Source organism: Ranitomeya variabilis, chromosome 2 (genome assembly GCF_051348905.1).
Source record: "Ranitomeya variabilis isolate aRanVar5 chromosome 2, aRanVar5.hap1, whole genome shotgun sequence".
NCBI lineage: Eukaryota > Metazoa > Chordata > Amphibia > Anura > Dendrobatidae > Ranitomeya > Ranitomeya variabilis.
In genome coordinates this window covers 55,252,723-55,270,890 of record NC_135233.1, presented here as the reverse complement: position 1 = coordinate 55,270,890, position 18,168 = coordinate 55,252,723, and positions in this window count along the sequence as shown.

Below are 18,168 nucleotides of genomic sequence, written 5' to 3'. Positions count from 1 at the left end.
GCTGTGATTTAGAATGACTATATTGCCCCCCTTGTCGGATGACTTGAAAATCAGATCATTGTTTTTCGACAGATTCTCCAAGGCTTTTCTCTCCTCATATGATAGATTATTATGAGTCCTACATCTGTCCCTCTCGTGTAGTGCCTTTAATTCGGCAGTAACAAGTTTAGAAAAAATGTCTATGCTGTTATTGTCCGACAAGGGGGGCATTCTCGTACTCCTAGGTTTCAAATCAGTGAAGGGGCCCATACCCTCCGGTCTTTGGCCCTCTTCCAACATATCAGCAAGAATCCTTACATCAGAGAGATCTTCAGTATCTATACCCATGGAGATGCATTGTGCTTTATCATGTATCTTAAAAAACCGCTTCCATTTCAAATTTCTACAAAATAGATTAATGTCTTTGGTCCATACAAAGTCATCATACTGACTGGTGGGTACAAAAGAAAACCCCTTTATCAAAACTGACCTCTCAGCCCCTGTTAAGACATATGAAGTCAGGTTGATAATCCTATTGTCATCATTGGGTCCCCTTAATATTTGGGACTCCCGATACGTTCTCTCAGGTGGTATGAGTTCCCGAAGTTCCTTCTCTCTAAAAAATGTCCACCCGAGGCTCCCAATGAGGACCCAGAGGGCGCACCATCTAATGTAGGGAAGCTGTTGCCCCCCTTTCCATGTCGTCTTCTGCCTGATTTGGTCCATCTCTCCCGTTGAAATCTAATATTTGGAGCCCTCTTTTGGTCTCCTCTCTCACTATCAGAGATATCTGATGATGATATGTCTGTGCTCTCAGCTGTCTTAGAGCCTGTATCAGCTGTTAGATTTGTAAATACCTTGTTATTTTTAAAATCCCAGCTATCTCTATTGAATTGTTTTTGTTTTCTCTCTTTGATATCAATCTGAAAACGTTCTATATTAGTCTGTAAAATCGACTCTCTCCTATTAAAATCCGAATCACTTTTAAATTTTGAGATTTTTTCTATCAGTTCCGTCAATTTGTTACTACTTTTTTCAAATGTTACTCTTTCTTCAGCCAATAATATCTGCATAAACCTGATAGAGCTTTCTATCAGTTCTTTTTCCCATGCATGAATTAGCTCTGGAGTTCTACTCCTCCGTGCCGGTAAAATGTTAATTCGTAACCCTTTTGGTATGATTCGGTTTTTAATATAGTTTTCGAGAGATTGGACCTCCCACCATGATTTAATGTTATCTCTATAACACCCTGTTAATTCATGGAATGATTCCGCTATATCTGATGCCCTAGCAGGTCCTGTGTTGCCTGTATGTTCAGAAAATGCATCCCTTGCATCTAGTGCCCACGTGTCTCTATTAATGGGCCCTGAAAGAAAGCCCGCCATCAAAAAATCAAAATCTAGAATACAGTATATACGTAATTGGAACAGAGGAATTATTACTATTTGTCTCACAGAAGTTTTCCCCTTATTATTAAAAACATATATCTTTATTATTTCTCAATAAAACCTTAATACAAAAATATCTTAATAGTATAGCACCAACACCACAAAAAGACAGAAATACAACCAGGGGGGGTGCCTATCCCTATACTGGCCTATCTCAACCTGCCTACTTGCGGAGGTTGGCACCCTAACCCTGCGCAGTGGCGCCCCCGCTCCTCGATGGCTCACCCTGCTACCCCTGTTGGGCCCTATAGTGGCAGGGGGTGAGAAAGAAGGTGAATAGGCAGGTGAGAAAGAAAGATGTGTGTGTGCGCAATGTCATATACGTGTTTAAAGGATTTCTTCTTAGCTGCATTAAACTAGGTAAATGCTGTATTATGCAGCTGTGCTACTAGATAATAATTCAGACTGCCCTAAGTTGTGTAGATGTCACTAATATGACCTTATAGAAGAAATATGTCTTAGCTGCTTAACCTGATGCTCTTTTTTGTAGGATGCTTTCTATGGAACCAATAAAGGATACTTTCTATGCCCTCACAATTCTTGGAAAATAGTGTAAAAGAAAGTTCTTGGGTTCAAATAATGCAGCAAAGGAGGATGCACTGCATATATAGTTATTTATCTATCTAGAGAGGCTATAGGTAAATCCCTTCAGCTAATATGTATAATATATGTCTATGGACCCACATACAATGTACGATGCCCCATATTTATCATAATTTGTGCGTGCATAGTTAGCTGCAACACACACAATTAAGGCAGCAGAAAGACAATTGCACACTCCTAGGCCAGAAAAATACAAACAAAAACCAAAAACCACCACCCTAAAAAGCAATCACATGTATCATGGATGAATAGCAATTCACAATAATCCAAGCCCATTGGCCATGTATTCAATCCACTCAAATGTGGCTGCCAAGCCACACAACTCATCGGTACCTATATCAGGTTGAGATAAATATCTCTTTCTTTACCAAGACACATGTCTCATCAGTGTCTGTACCAGGTTGAGATCAATATCTCTTTCTCGACGCGTTTCCCCTCTGCCGAGGTTCATCAGGAGAAAATGAAAACCAGGGTACTTATCTCGTTGCTGCATATATTAGCCAGAGATGGAAGAATGCCATTCAGTGGTAGGGACAATCCCCTTGCGGTGTGATGCCATAGAGCTCCTTTACCCACCCCCGCCTCTTATATACCTGTACTATTAGCCGTCTACAGCGTGTCCTGCTGTTCCTTGCCGCAATACTTCCGGTTTCCGATAGGACCGCCCCTTTGAGAAGGCGGTATATTACAGCGTGCGTGTCACCACCATGTGTCTGGCTTGTGTGCGGTTCAAACCTCCCCCTGGCATCTCACATGTTCCTACCCGCAATGTGGGTGTACATATCTCTATCAATTATAACGCTGTTTCACAATTTCAAAGATGACTGCTCCTTAGCGCTGCCAGTATTGTCCAAAAATCATACCGCAACCATATAAAGGTAGTTTTTTGATTATTATGCAGTCATCAATATAGAAGCAGTCATTAGGTTGCTCTGGCCACGCCCATTACTGACGTGGATGGTTACAGCCTGGCAACTCGTATGTATTTACCAGAAGTGCATACAAAGGTGAATGCAAAAGGACACACAGCTCATAGTGGAAACATAGATAGCCATAGATAAATGGCAATTAATGCCTATTGCCATACAGACATCATTTACAGCATTTACCTAGTTTAATGCAGCTAAGAAGAAATCCTTTAAACACGTATATGACATTGCGCACACACACATCTTTCTTTCTCACCTGCCTATTCACCTTCTTTCTCACCCCCTGCCACTATAGGGCCCAACAGGGGTAGCAGGGTGAGCCATCGAGGAGCGGGGGCGCCACTGCGCAGGGTTAGGGTGCCAACCTCCGCAAGTAGGCAGGTTGAGATAGGCCAGTATAGGGATAGGCACCCCCCCTGGTTGTATTTCTGTCTTTTTGTGGTGTTGGTGCTATACTATTAAGATATTTTTGTATTAAGGTTTTATTGAGAAATAATAAAGATATATGTTTTTAATAATAAGGGGAAAACTTCTGTGAGACAAATAGTAATAATTCCTCTGTTCCAATTACGTATATACTGTATTCTAGATTTTGATTTTTTGATGGCGGGCTTTCTTTCAGGGCCCATTAATAGAGACACGTGGGCACTAGATGCAAGGGATGCATTTTCTGAACATACAGGCAACACAGGACCTGCTAGGGCATCAGATATAGCGGAATCATTCCATGAATTAACAGGGTGTTATAGAGATAACATTAAATCATGGTGGGAGGTCCAATCTCTCGAAAACTATATTAAAAACCGAATCATACCAAAAGGGTTACGAATTAACATTTTACCGGCACGGAGGAGTAGAACTCCAGAGCTAATTCATGCATGGGAAAAAGAACTGATAGAAAGCTCTATCAGGTTTATGCAGATATTATTGGCTGAAGAAAGAGTAACATTTGAAAAAAGTAGTAACAAATTGACGGAACTGATAGAAAAAATCTCAAAATTTAAAAGTGATTCGGATTTTAATAGGAGAGAGTCGATTTTACAGACTAATATAGAACGTTTTCAGATTGATATCAAAGAGAGAAAACAAAAACAATTCAATAGAGATAGCTGGGATTTTAAAAATAACAAGGTATTTACAAATCTAACAGCTGATACAGGCTCTAAGACAGCTGAGAGCACAGACATATCATCATCAGATATCTCTGATAGTGAGAGAGGAGACCAAAAGAGGGCTCCAAATATTAGATTTCAACGGGAGAGATGGACCAAATCAGGCAGAAGACGACATGGAAAGGGGGGCAACAGCTTCCCTACATTAGATGGTGCGCCCTCTGGGTCCTCATTGGGAGCCTCGGGTGGACATTTTTTAGAGAGAAGGAACTTCGGGAACTCATACCACCTGAGAGAACGTATCGGGAGTCCCAAATATTAAGGGGACCCAATGATGACAATAGGATTATCAACCTGACTTCATATGTCTTAACAGGGGCTGAGAGGTCAGTTTTGATAAAGGGGTTTTCTTTTGTACCCACCAGTCAGTATGATGACTTTGTATGGACCAAAGACATTAATCTATTTTGTAGAAATTTGAAATGGAAGCGGTTTTTTAAGATACATGATAAAGCACAATGCATCTCCATGGGTATAGATACTGAAGATCTCTCTGATGTAAGGATTCTTGCTGATATGTTGGAAGAGGGCCAAAGACCGGAGGGTATGGGCCCCTTCACTGATTTGAAACCTAGGAGTACGAGAATGCCCCCCTTGTCGGACAATAACAGCATAGACATTTTTTCTAAACTTGTTACTGCCGAATTAAAGGCACTACACGAGAGGGACAGATGTAGGACTCATAATAATCTATCATATGAGGAGAGAAAAGCCTTGGAGAATCTGTCGAAAAACAATGATCTGATTTTCAAGTCATCCGACAAGGGGGGCAATATAGTCATTCTAAATCACAGCAACTACACGGAGATGTGCACTAGAATTCTGGGTGAAAAAGATACTTATGCTATATTAAGACATGACCCCACAGATATTTTTAATAAAAAACTTGAAAGTATACTCATGGAGGCTTTGGCATCTGGCATCATTTCAAAAAGTGAGAAAGATTTCATGTTTCAAAAAACTCCGACTGTCCCTATTTTTTATGCACTACCAAAAGTGCACAAAGGTGTGTCCCCACTCAAGGGACGCCCCATTGTGTCAGGTAATGACTCCATCTCCCAGAATTGTGGGGTATATATCGACAGGGTATTACGTCAATTTGTTACAGCATTGCCATCTTATGTAAGAGATACCTCAGATTTGTTGAGGAAAATCGATGGAGTTACACTTGATGACAATGTGCTTCTAGCCTCGATTGACGTAGAAGCACTCTATAGTAGTATCCCCCACAATAGGGGACTACAGGCAGTAGAGTTTTTCCTGAAATCGAGAGGGATACATCTCAGTCCACACAATGTCTTCATTTGTACATTATTGGAGTTTATATTGACCAATAATTATTTTCTTTTCAACGGGGTCTATTACCACCAGCTCAGGGGCACCGCGATGGGTAGCCCCTGTGCGCCCACCTACGCGAACCTGCTCCTGGGCTGGTGGGAAGAGACAGTTGTGTTTTCTGGAGACGGTCCTACTTGGTGGTGCCCCCAGATCATGTTCTGGGGGCGCTACATTGATGATATTCTGGTTTTTTGGGCAGGTGATGTTGTGTCCTTCAATACCTTTATCCAGGATCTAAATAGGAACGATTTGGGACTCAGATTCACGTCAGAGGTGGATCAACGATCCATCAATTTTCTGGATATAAATATCAAGAAAGGCAAGGACGGTCTTTTAGAGACTACATTATTTAGAAAACCGACCGCTACTAATAATTTACTGGACTGGGATAGTAATCATCCATACAGCCTACGTAGGGGGATCCCTAAGGGCCAGTACTTAAGAGTTAAAAGAAATTGTTCCAACACCACTAATTTCTATGGGGAAGCGAGGGACCTGAAGAACAGGTTTCTGAATAGGGGCTATCCGATTAAGGTCCTCCAAAAAGCGTTCAAGGAAGTAGAGTCCTGTGAGAGAAACAGCCTTCTAAACCCGAGAGAGAAAAAGGAAGATAAACATACACGCATTATTGGTAATTTTGACAGTTGCTCAAAGGAAGTCCGTGATATTATCCAGAAATATTGGGGAATTTTGAAAGCAGACAGTGAAATCAGTGATTTCCTGAGTGAGACTCCGGCCATCACCTACAGAAGGGGGAGATCGATTGGCGACCAATTGGTCCACAGCATGTACACTCCACCACCTAAGTCCGGCACCTGGTTAGACAGAAGAGAGACTGGTACATTCAAATGTGGGCATTGTTCATTCTGTAGGTTTATTAAGGTTGGTAAAAGTTTCTCCACAACCGGGAGGGTATACTGGAGCAGACACTTTGCTAATTGTAAAACCAGCGGAGTGGTATATCTGTTCCAGTGTCCCTGCCCGATGAGTTATGTGGGGAAAACTAAGAGAGAACTGAGGAGGCGTATTGGTGATCATATAGGAGACATCCGCCATGCCAGGGATACGCCAATCTCCAGACACATCAGGGAGGTACATGGTGGGGACCTTGAAGCTGTGTCTTTTTCGGTGATTGAGGTAATAGTACCATCAGCACGTCGGGGTGACTGGAATAAAAAAATCCTGCAAAAGGAACTGAGGTGGATTTATAGATTAGAGACCACCTCCCCCAGGGGGCTTAATGAGCAAATGCAATTTGGCTGCTTTTTATAATATCTCTATCCCTATGATCTCTCCTGCCCAAGTGTCTATGATGGTCCCTTTGTATCTGTGGCCCATGCCATATATTGGCCGGAAAGGGCCCTAAATGATTTTCTATCTTCTCTTATTATAGAGTCTATTTATTCATTTTTCTTTTTTTTCCTCTTTTTATGGGAAGGAGGTTATATTCACAATAAGATGGAGCCTCTGACATCACCTTTTTATATATATACCGTCTCTAGTTATTTCCTGTTATAGGAGTGTACTATATCTGATGACAAATATCCATACCGCTATAATAGTCTGGTTGGTAACAAAACATATGGATGTCTGTATGGCAATAGGCATTAATTGCCATTTATCTATGGCTATCTATGTTTCCACTATGAGCTGTGTGTCCTTTTGCATTCACCTTTGTATGCACTTCTGGTAAATACATACGAGTTGCCAGGCTGTAACCATCCACGTCAGTAATGGGCGTGGCCAGAGCAACCTAATGACTGCTTCTATATTGATGACTGCATAATAATCAAAAAACTACCTTTATATGGTTGCGGTATGATTTTTGGACAATACTGGCAGCGCTAAGGAGCAGTCATCTTTGAAATTGTGAAACAGCGTTATAATTGATAGAGATATGTACACCCACATTGCGGGTAGGAACATGTGAGATGCCAGGGGGAGGTTTGAACCGCACACAAGCCAGACACATGGTGGTGACACGCACGCTGTAATATACCGCCTTCTCAAAGGGGCGGTCCTATCGGAAACCGGAAGTATTGCGGCAAGGAACAGCAGGACACGCTGTAGACGGCTAATAGTACAGGTATATAAGAGGCGGGGGTGGGTAAAGGAGCTCTATGGCATCACACCGCAAGGGGATTGTCCCTACCACTGAATGGCATTCTTCCATCTCTGGCTAATATATGCAGCAACGAGATAAGTACCCTGGTTTTCATTTTCTCCTGATGAACCTCGGCAGAGGGGAAACGCGTCGAGAAAGAGATATTGATCTCAACCTGGTACAGACACTGATGAGACATGTGTCTTGGTAAAGAAAGAGATATTTATCTCAACCTGATATAGGTACCGATGAGTTGTGTGGCTTGGCAGCCACATTTGAGTGGATTGAATACATGGCCAATGGGCTTGGATTATTGTGAATTGCTATTCATCCATGATACATGTGATTGCTTTTTAGGGTGGTGGTTTTTGGTTTTTGTTTGTATTTTTCTGGCCTAGGAGTGTGCAATTGTCTTTCTGCTGCCTTAATTGTGTGTGTTGCAGCTAACTATGCACGCACAAATTATGATAAATATGGGGCATCGTACATTGTATGTGGGTCCATAGACATATATTATACATATTAGCTGAAGGGATTTACCTATAGCCTCTCTAGATAGATAAATAACTATATATGCAGTGCATCCTCCTTTGCTGCATTATTTGAACCCAAGAACTTTCTTTTACACTATTTTCCAAGAATTGTGAGGGCATAGAAAGTATCCTTTATTGGTTCCATAGAAAGCATCCTACAAAAAAGAGCATCAGGTTAAGCAGCTAAGACATATTTCTTCTATAAGGTCATATTAGTGACATCTACACAACTTAGGGCAGTCTGAATTATTATCTAGTAGCACAGCTGCATAATACAGCATTTACCTAGTTTAATGCAGCTAAGAAGAAATCCTTTAAACACGTATATGACATTGCGCACACACACATCTTTCTTTCTCACCTGCCTATTCACCTTCTTTCTCACCCCCTGCCACTATAGGGCCCAACAGGGGTAGCAGGGTGAGCCATCGAGGAGCGGGGGCGCCACTGCGCAGGGTTAGGGTGCCAACCTCCGCAAGTAGGCAGGTTGAGATAGGCCAGTATAGGGATAGGCACCCCCCCTGGTTGTATTTCTGTCTTTTTGTGGTGTTGGTGCTATACTATTAAGATATTTTTGTATTAAGGTTTTATTGAGAAATAATAAAGATATATGTTTTTAATAATAAGGGGAAAACTTCTGTGAGACAAATAGTAATAATTCCTCTGTTCCAATTACGTATATACTGTATTCTAGATTTTGATTTTTTGATGGCGGGCTTTCTTTCAGGGCCCATTAATAGAGACACGTGGGCACTAGATGCAAGGGATGCATTTTCTGAACATACAGGCAACACAGGACCTGCTAGGGCATCAGATATAGCGGAATCATTCCATGAATTAACAGGGTGTTATAGAGATAACATTAAATCATGGTGGGAGGTCCAATCTCTCGAAAACTATATTAAAAACCGAATCATACCAAAAGGGTTACGAATTAACATTTTACCGGCACGGAGGAGTAGAACTCCAGAGCTAATTCATGCATGGGAAAAAGAACTGATAGAAAGCTCTATCAGGTTTATGCAGATATTATTGGCTGAAGAAAGAGTAACATTTGAAAAAAGTAGTAACAAATTGACGGAACTGATAGAAAAAATCTCAAAATTTAAAAGTGATTCGGATTTTAATAGGAGAGAGTCGATTTTACAGACTAATATAGAACGTTTTCAGATTGATATCAAAGAGAGAAAACAAAAACAATTCAATAGAGATAGCTGGGATTTTAAAAATAACAAGGTATTTACAAATCTAACAGCTGATACAGGCTCTAAGACAGCTGAGAGCACAGACATATCATCATCAGATATCTCTGATAGTGAGAGAGGAGACCAAAAGAGGGCTCCAAATATTAGATTTCAACGGGAGAGATGGACCAAATCAGGCAGAAGACGACATGGAAAGGGGGGCAACAGCTTCCCTACATTAGATGGTGCGCCCTCTGGGTCCTCATTGGGAGCCTCGGGTGGACATTTTTTAGAGAGAAGGAACTTCGGGAACTCATACCACCTGAGAGAACGTATCGGGAGTCCCAAATATTAAGGGGACCCAATGATGACAATAGGATTATCAACCTGACTTCATATGTCTTAACAGGGGCTGAGAGGTCAGTTTTGATAAAGGGGTTTTCTTTTGTACCCACCAGTCAGTATGATGACTTTGTATGGACCAAAGACATTAATCTATTTTGTAGAAATTTGAAATGGAAGCGGTTTTTTAAGATACATGATAAAGCACAATGCATCTCCATGGGTATAGATACTGAAGATCTCTCTGATGTAAGGATTCTTGCTGATATGTTGGAAGAGGGCCAAAGACCGGAGGGTATGGGCCCCTTCACTGATTTGAAACCTAGGAGTACGAGAATGCCCCCCTTGTCGGACAATAACAGCATAGACATTTTTTCTAAACTTGTTACTGCCGAATTAAAGGCACTACACGAGAGGGACAGATGTAGGACTCATAATAATCTATCATATGAGGAGAGAAAAGCCTTGGAGAATCTGTCGAAAAACAATGATCTGATTTTCAAGTCATCCGACAAGGGGGGCAATATAGTCATTCTAAATCACAGCAACTACACGGAGATGTGCACTAGAATTCTGGGTGAAAAAGATACTTATGCTATATTAAGACATGACCCCACAGATATTTTTAATAAAAAACTTGAAAGTATACTCATGGAGGCTTTGGCATCTGGCATCATTTCAAAAAGTGAGAAAGATTTCATGTTTCAAAAAACTCCGACTGTCCCTATTTTTTATGCACTACCAAAAGTGCACAAAGGTGTGTCCCCACTCAAGGGACGCCCCATTGTGTCAGGTAATGACTCCATCTCCCAGAATTGTGGGGTATATATCGACAGGGTATTACGTCAATTTGTTACAGCATTGCCATCTTATGTAAGAGATACCTCAGATTTGTTGAGGAAAATCGATGGAGTTACACTTGATGACAATGTGCTTCTAGCCTCGATTGACGTAGAAGCACTCTATAGTAGTATCCCCCACAATAGGGGACTACAGGCAGTAGAGTTTTTCCTGAAATCGAGAGGGATACATCTCAGTCCACACAATGTCTTCATTTGTACATTATTGGAGTTTATATTGACCAATAATTATTTTCTTTTCAACGGGGTCTATTACCACCAGCTCAGGGGCACCGCGATGGGTAGCCCCTGTGCGCCCACCTACGCGAACCTGCTCCTGGGCTGGTGGGAAGAGACAGTTGTGTTTTCTGGAGACGGTCCTACTTGGTGGTGCCCCCAGATCATGTTCTGGGGGCGCTACATTGATGATATTCTGGTTTTTTGGGCAGGTGATGTTGTGTCCTTCAATACCTTTATCCAGGATCTAAATAGGAACGATTTGGGACTCAGATTCACGTCAGAGGTGGATCAACGATCCATCAATTTTCTGGATATAAATATCAAGAAAGGCAAGGACGGTCTTTTAGAGACTACATTATTTAGAAAACCGACCGCTACTAATAATTTACTGGACTGGGATAGTAATCATCCATACAGCCTACGTAGGGGGATCCCTAAGGGCCAGTACTTAAGAGTTAAAAGAAATTGTTCCAACACCACTAATTTCTATGGGGAAGCGAGGGACCTGAAGAACAGGTTTCTGAATAGGGGCTATCCGATTAAGGTCCTCCAAAAAGCGTTCAAGGAAGTAGAGTCCTGTGAGAGAAACAGCCTTCTAAACCCGAGAGAGAAAAAGGAAGATAAACATACACGCATTATTGGTAATTTTGACAGTTGCTCAAAGGAAGTCCGTGATATTATCCAGAAATATTGGGGAATTTTGAAAGCAGACAGTGAAATCAGTGATTTCCTGAGTGAGACTCCGGCCATCACCTACAGAAGGGGGAGATCGATTGGCGACCAATTGGTCCACAGCATGTACACTCCACCACCTAAGTCCGGCACCTGGTTAGACAGAAGAGAGACTGGTACATTCAAATGTGGGCATTGTTCATTCTGTAGGTTTATTAAGGTTGGTAAAAGTTTCTCCACAACCGGGAGGGTATACTGGAGCAGACACTTTGCTAATTGTAAAACCAGCGGAGTGGTATATCTGTTCCAGTGTCCCTGCCCGATGAGTTATGTGGGGAAAACTAAGAGAGAACTGAGGAGGCGTATTGGTGATCATATAGGAGACATCCGCCATGCCAGGGATACGCCAATCTCCAGACACATCAGGGAGGTACATGGTGGGGACCTTGAAGCTGTGTCTTTTTCGGTGATTGAGGTAATAGTACCATCAGCACGTCGGGGTGACTGGAATAAAAAAATCCTGCAAAAGGAACTGAGGTGGATTTATAGATTAGAGACCACCTCCCCCAGGGGGCTTAATGAGCAAATGCAATTTGGCTGCTTTTTATAATATCTCTATCCCTATGATCTCTCCTGCCCAAGTGTCTATGATGGTCCCTTTGTATCTGTGGCCCATGCCATATATTGGCCGGAAAGGGCCCTAAATGATTTTCTATCTTCTCTTATTATAGAGTCTATTTATTCATTTTTCTTTTTTTTCCTCTTTTTATGGGAAGGAGGTTATATTCACAATAAGATGGAGCCTCTGACATCACCTTTTTATATATATACCGTCTCTAGTTATTTCCTGTTATAGGAGTGTACTATATCTGATGACAAATATCCATACCGCTATAATAGTCTGGTTGGTAACAAAACATATGGATGTCTGTATGGCAATAGGCATTAATTGCCATTTATCTATGGCTATCTATGTTTCCACTATGAGCTGTGTGTCCTTTTGCATTCACCTTTGTATGCACTTCTGGTAAATACATACGAGTTGCCAGGCTGTAACCATCCACGTCAGTAATGGGCGTGGCCAGAGCAACCTAATGACTGCTTCTATATTGATGACTGCATAATAATCAAAAAACTACCTTTATATGGTTGCGGTATGATTTTTGGACAATACTGGCAGCGCTAAGGAGCAGTCATCTTTGAAATTGTGAAACAGCGTTATAATTGATAGAGATATGTACACCCACATTGCGGGTAGGAACATGTGAGATGCCAGGGGGAGGTTTGAACCGCACACAAGCCAGACACATGGTGGTGACACGCACGCTGTAATATACCGCCTTCTCAAAGGGGCGGTCCTATCGGAAACCGGAAGTATTGCGGCAAGGAACAGCAGGACACGCTGTAGACGGCTAATAGTACAGGTATATAAGAGGCGGGGGTGGGTAAAGGAGCTCTATGGCATCACACCGCAAGGGGATTGTCCCTACCACTGAATGGCATTCTTCCATCTCTGGCTAATATATGCAGCAACGAGATAAGTACCCTGGTTTTCATTTTCTCCTGATGAACCTCGGCAGAGGGGAAACGCGTCGAGAAAGAGATATTGATCTCAACCTGGTACAGACACTGATGAGACATGTGTCTTGGTAAAGAAAGAGATATTTATCTCAACCTGATATAGGTACCGATGAGTTGTGTGGCTTGGCAGCCACATTTGAGTGGATTGAATACATGGCCAATGGGCTTGGATTATTGTGAATTGCTATTCATCCATGATACATGTGATTGCTTTTTAGGGTGGTGGTTTTTGGTTTTTGTTTGTATTTTTCTGGCCTAGGAGTGTGCAATTGTCTTTCTGCTGCCTTAATTGTGTGTGTTGCAGCTAACTATGCACGCACAAATTATGATAAATATGGGGCATCGTACATTGTATGTGGGTCCATAGACATATATTATACATATTAGCTGAAGGGATTTACCTATAGCCTCTCTAGATAGATAAATAACTATATATGCAGTGCATCCTCCTTTGCTGCATTATTTGAACCCAAGAACTTTCTTTTACACTATTTTCCAAGAATTGTGAGGGCATAGAAAGTATCCTTTATTGGTTCCATAGAAAGCATCCTACAAAAAAGAGCATCAGGTTAAGCAGCTAAGACATATTTCTTCTATAAGGTCATATTAGTGACATCTACACAACTTAGGGCAGTCTGAATTATTATCTAGTAGCACAGCTGCATAATACAGCATTTACCTAGTTTAATGCAGCTAAGAAGAAATCCTTTAAACACGTATATGACATTGCGCACACACACATCTTTCTTTCTCACCTGCCTATTCACCTTCTTTCTCACCCCCTGCCACTATAGGGCCCAACAGGGGTAGCAGGGTGAGCCATCGAGGAGCGGGGGCGCCACTGCGCAGGGTTAGGGTGCCAACCTCCGCAAGTAGGCAGGTTGAGATAGGCCAGTATAGGGATAGGCACCCCCCCCTGGTTGTATTTCTGTCTTTTTGTGGTGTTGGTGCTATACTATTAAGATATTTTTGTATTAAGGTTTTATTGAGAAATAATAAAGATATATGTTTTTAATAATAAGGGGAAAACTTCTGTGAGACAAATAGTAATAATTCCTCTGTTCCAATTACGTATATACTGTATTCTAGATTTTGATTTTTTGATGGCGGGCTTTCTTTCAGGGCCCATTAATAGAGACACGTGGGCACTAGATGCAAGGGATGCATTTTCTGAACATACAGGCAACACAGGACCTGCTAGGGCATCAGATATAGCGGAATCATTCCATGAATTAACAGGGTGTTATAGAGATAACATTAAATCATGGTGGGAGGTCCAATCTCTCGAAAACTATATTAAAAACCGAATCATACCAAAAGGGTTACGAATTAACATTTTACCGGCACGGAGGAGTAGAACTCCAGAGCTAATTCATGCATGGGAAAAAGAACTGATAGAAAGCTCTATCAGGTTTATGCAGATATTATTGGCTGAAGAAAGAGTAACATTTGAAAAAAGTAGTAACAAATTGACGGAACTGATAGAAAAAATCTCAAAATTTAAAAGTGATTCGGATTTTAATAGGAGAGAGTCGATTTTACAGACTAATATAGAACGTTTTCAGATTGATATCAAAGAGAGAAAACAAAAACAATTCAATAGAGATAGCTGGGATTTTAAAAATAACAAGGTATTTACAAATCTAACAGCTGATACAGGCTCTAAGACAGCTGAGAGCACAGACATATCATCATCAGATATCTCTGATAGTGAGAGAGGAGACCAAAAGAGGGCTCCAAATATTAGATTTCAACGGGAGAGATGGACCAAATCAGGCAGAAGACGACATGGAAAGGGGGGCAACAGCTTCCCTACATTAGATGGTGCGCCCTCTGGGTCCTCATTGGGAGCCTCGGGTGGACATTTTTTAGAGAGAAGGAACTTCGGGAACTCATACCACCTGAGAGAACGTATCGGGAGTCCCAAATATTAAGGGGACCCAATGATGACAATAGGATTATCAACCTGACTTCATATGTCTTAACAGGGGCTGAGAGGTCAGTTTTGATAAAGGGGTTTTCTTTTGTACCCACCAGTCAGTATGATGACTTTGTATGGACCAAAGACATTAATCTATTTTGTAGAAATTTGAAATGGAAGCGGTTTTTTAAGATACATGATAAAGCACAATGCATCTCCATGGGTATAGATACTGAAGATCTCTCTGATGTAAGGATTCTTGCTGATATGTTGGAAGAGGGCCAAAGACCGGAGGGTATGGGCCCCTTCACTGATTTGAAACCTAGGAGTACGAGAATGCCCCCCTTGTCGGACAATAACAGCATAGACATTTTTTCTAAACTTGTTACTGCCGAATTAAAGGCACTACACGAGAGGGACAGATGTAGGACTCATAATAATCTATCATATGAGGAGAGAAAAGCCTTGGAGAATCTGTCGAAAAACAATGATCTGATTTTCAAGTCATCCGACAAGGGGGGCAATATAGTCATTCTAAATCACAGCAACTACACGGAGATGTGCACTAGAATTCTGGGTGAAAAAGATACTTATGCTATATTAAGACATGACCCCACAGATATTTTTAATAAAAAACTTGAAAGTATACTCATGGAGGCTTTGGCATCTGGCATCATTTCAAAAAGTGAGAAAGATTTCATGTTTCAAAAAACTCCGACTGTCCCTATTTTTTATGCACTACCAAAAGTGCACAAAGGTGTGTCCCCACTCAAGGGACGCCCCATTGTGTCAGGTAATGACTCCATCTCCCAGAATTGTGGGGTATATATCGACAGGGTATTACGTCAATTTGTTACAGCATTGCCATCTTATGTAAGAGATACCTCAGATTTGTTGAGGAAAATCGATGGAGTTACACTTGATGACAATGTGCTTCTAGCCTCGATTGACGTAGAAGCACTCTATAGTAGTATCCCCCACAATAGGGGACTACAGGCAGTAGAGTTTTTCCTGAAATCGAGAGGGATACATCTCAGTCCACACAATGTCTTCATTTGTACATTATTGGAGTTTATATTGACCAATAATTATTTTCTTTTCAACGGGGTCTATTACCACCAGCTCAGGGGCACCGCGATGGGTAGCCCCTGTGCGCCCACCTACGCGAACCTGCTCCTGGGCTGGTGGGAAGAGACAGTTGTGTTTTCTGGAGACGGTCCTACTTGGTGGTGCCCCCAGATCATGTTCTGGGGGCGCTACATTGATGATATTCTGGTTTTTTGGGCAGGTGATGTTGTGTCCTTCAATACCTTTATCCAGGATCTAAATAGGAACGATTTGGGACTCAGATTCACGTCAGAGGTGGATCAACGATCCATCAATTTTCTGGATATAAATATCAAGAAAGGCAAGGACGGTCTTTTAGAGACTACATTATTTAGAAAACCGACCGCTACTAATAATTTACTGGACTGGGATAGTAATCATCCATACAGCCTACGTAGGGGGATCCCTAAGGGCCAGTACTTAAGAGTTAAAAGAAATTGTTCCAACACCACTAATTTCTATGGGGAAGCGAGGGACCTGAAGAACAGGTTTCTGAATAGGGGCTATCCGATTAAGGTCCTCCAAAAAGCGTTCAAGGAAGTAGAGTCCTGTGAGAGAAACAGCCTTCTAAACCCGAGAGAGAAAAAGGAAGATAAACATACACGCATTATTGGTAATTTTGACAGTTGCTCAAAGGAAGTCCGTGATATTATCCAGAAATATTGGGGAATTTTGAAAGCAGACAGTGAAATCAGTGATTTCCTGAGTGAGACTCCGGCCATCACCTACAGAAGGGGGAGATCGATTGGCGACCAATTGGTCCACAGCATGTACACTCCACCACCTAAGTCCGGCACCTGGTTAGACAGAAGAGAGACTGGTACATTCAAATGTGGGCATTGTTCATTCTGTAGGTTTATTAAGGTTGGTAAAAGTTTCTCCACAACCGGGAGGGTATACTGGAGCAGACACTTTGCTAATTGTAAAACCAGCGGAGTGGTATATCTGTTCCAGTGTCCCTGCCCGATGAGTTATGTGGGGAAAACTAAGAGAGAACTGAGGAGGCGTATTGGTGATCATATAGGAGACATCCGCCATGCCAGGGATACGCCAATCTCCAGACACATCAGGGAGGTACATGGTGGGGACCTTGAAGCTGTGTCTTTTTCGGTGATTGAGGTAATAGTACCATCAGCACGTCGGGGTGACTGGAATAAAAAAATCCTGCAAAAGGAACTGAGGTGGATTTATAGATTAGAGACCACCTCCCCCAGGGGGCTTAATGAGCAAATGCAATTTGGCTGCTTTTTATAATATCTCTATCCCTATGATCTCTCCTGCCCAAGTGTCTATGATGGTCCCTTTGTATCTGTGGCCCATGCCATATATTGGCCGGAAAGGGCCCTAAATGATTTTCTATCTTCTCTTATTATAGAGTCTATTTATTCATTTTTCTTTTTTTTCCTCTTTTTATGGGAAGGAGGTTATATTCACAATAAGATGGAGCCTCTGACATCACCTTTTTATATATATACCGTCTCTAGTTATTTCCTGTTATAGGAGTGTACTATATCTGATGACAAATATCCATACCGCTATAATAGTCTGGTTGGTAACAAAACATATGGATGTCTGTATGGCAATAGGCATTAATTGCCATTTATCTATGGCTATCTATGTTTCCACTATGAGCTGTGTGTCCTTTTGCATTCACCTTTGTATGCACTTCTGGTAAATACATACGAGTTGCCAGGCTGTAACCATCCACGTCAGTAATGGGCGTGGCCAGAGCAACCTAATGACTGCTTCTATATTGATGACTGCATAATAATCAAAAAACTACCTTTATATGGTTGCGGTATGATTTTTGGACAATACTGGCAGCGCTAAGGAGCAGTCATCTTTGAAATTGTGAAACAGCGTTATAATTGATAGAGATATGTACACCCACATTGCGGGTAGGAACATGTGAGATGCCAGGGGGAGGTTTGAACCGCACACAAGCCAGACACATGGTGGTGACACGCACGCTGTAATATACCGCCTTCTCAAAGGGGCGGTCCTATCGGAAACCGGAAGTATTGCGGCAAGGAACAGCAGGACACGCTGTAGACGGCTAATAGTACAGGTATATAAGAGGCGGGGGTGGGTAAAGGAGCTCTATGGCATCACACCGCAAGGGGATTGTCCCTACCACTGAATGGCATTCTTCCATCTCTGGCTAATATATGCAGCA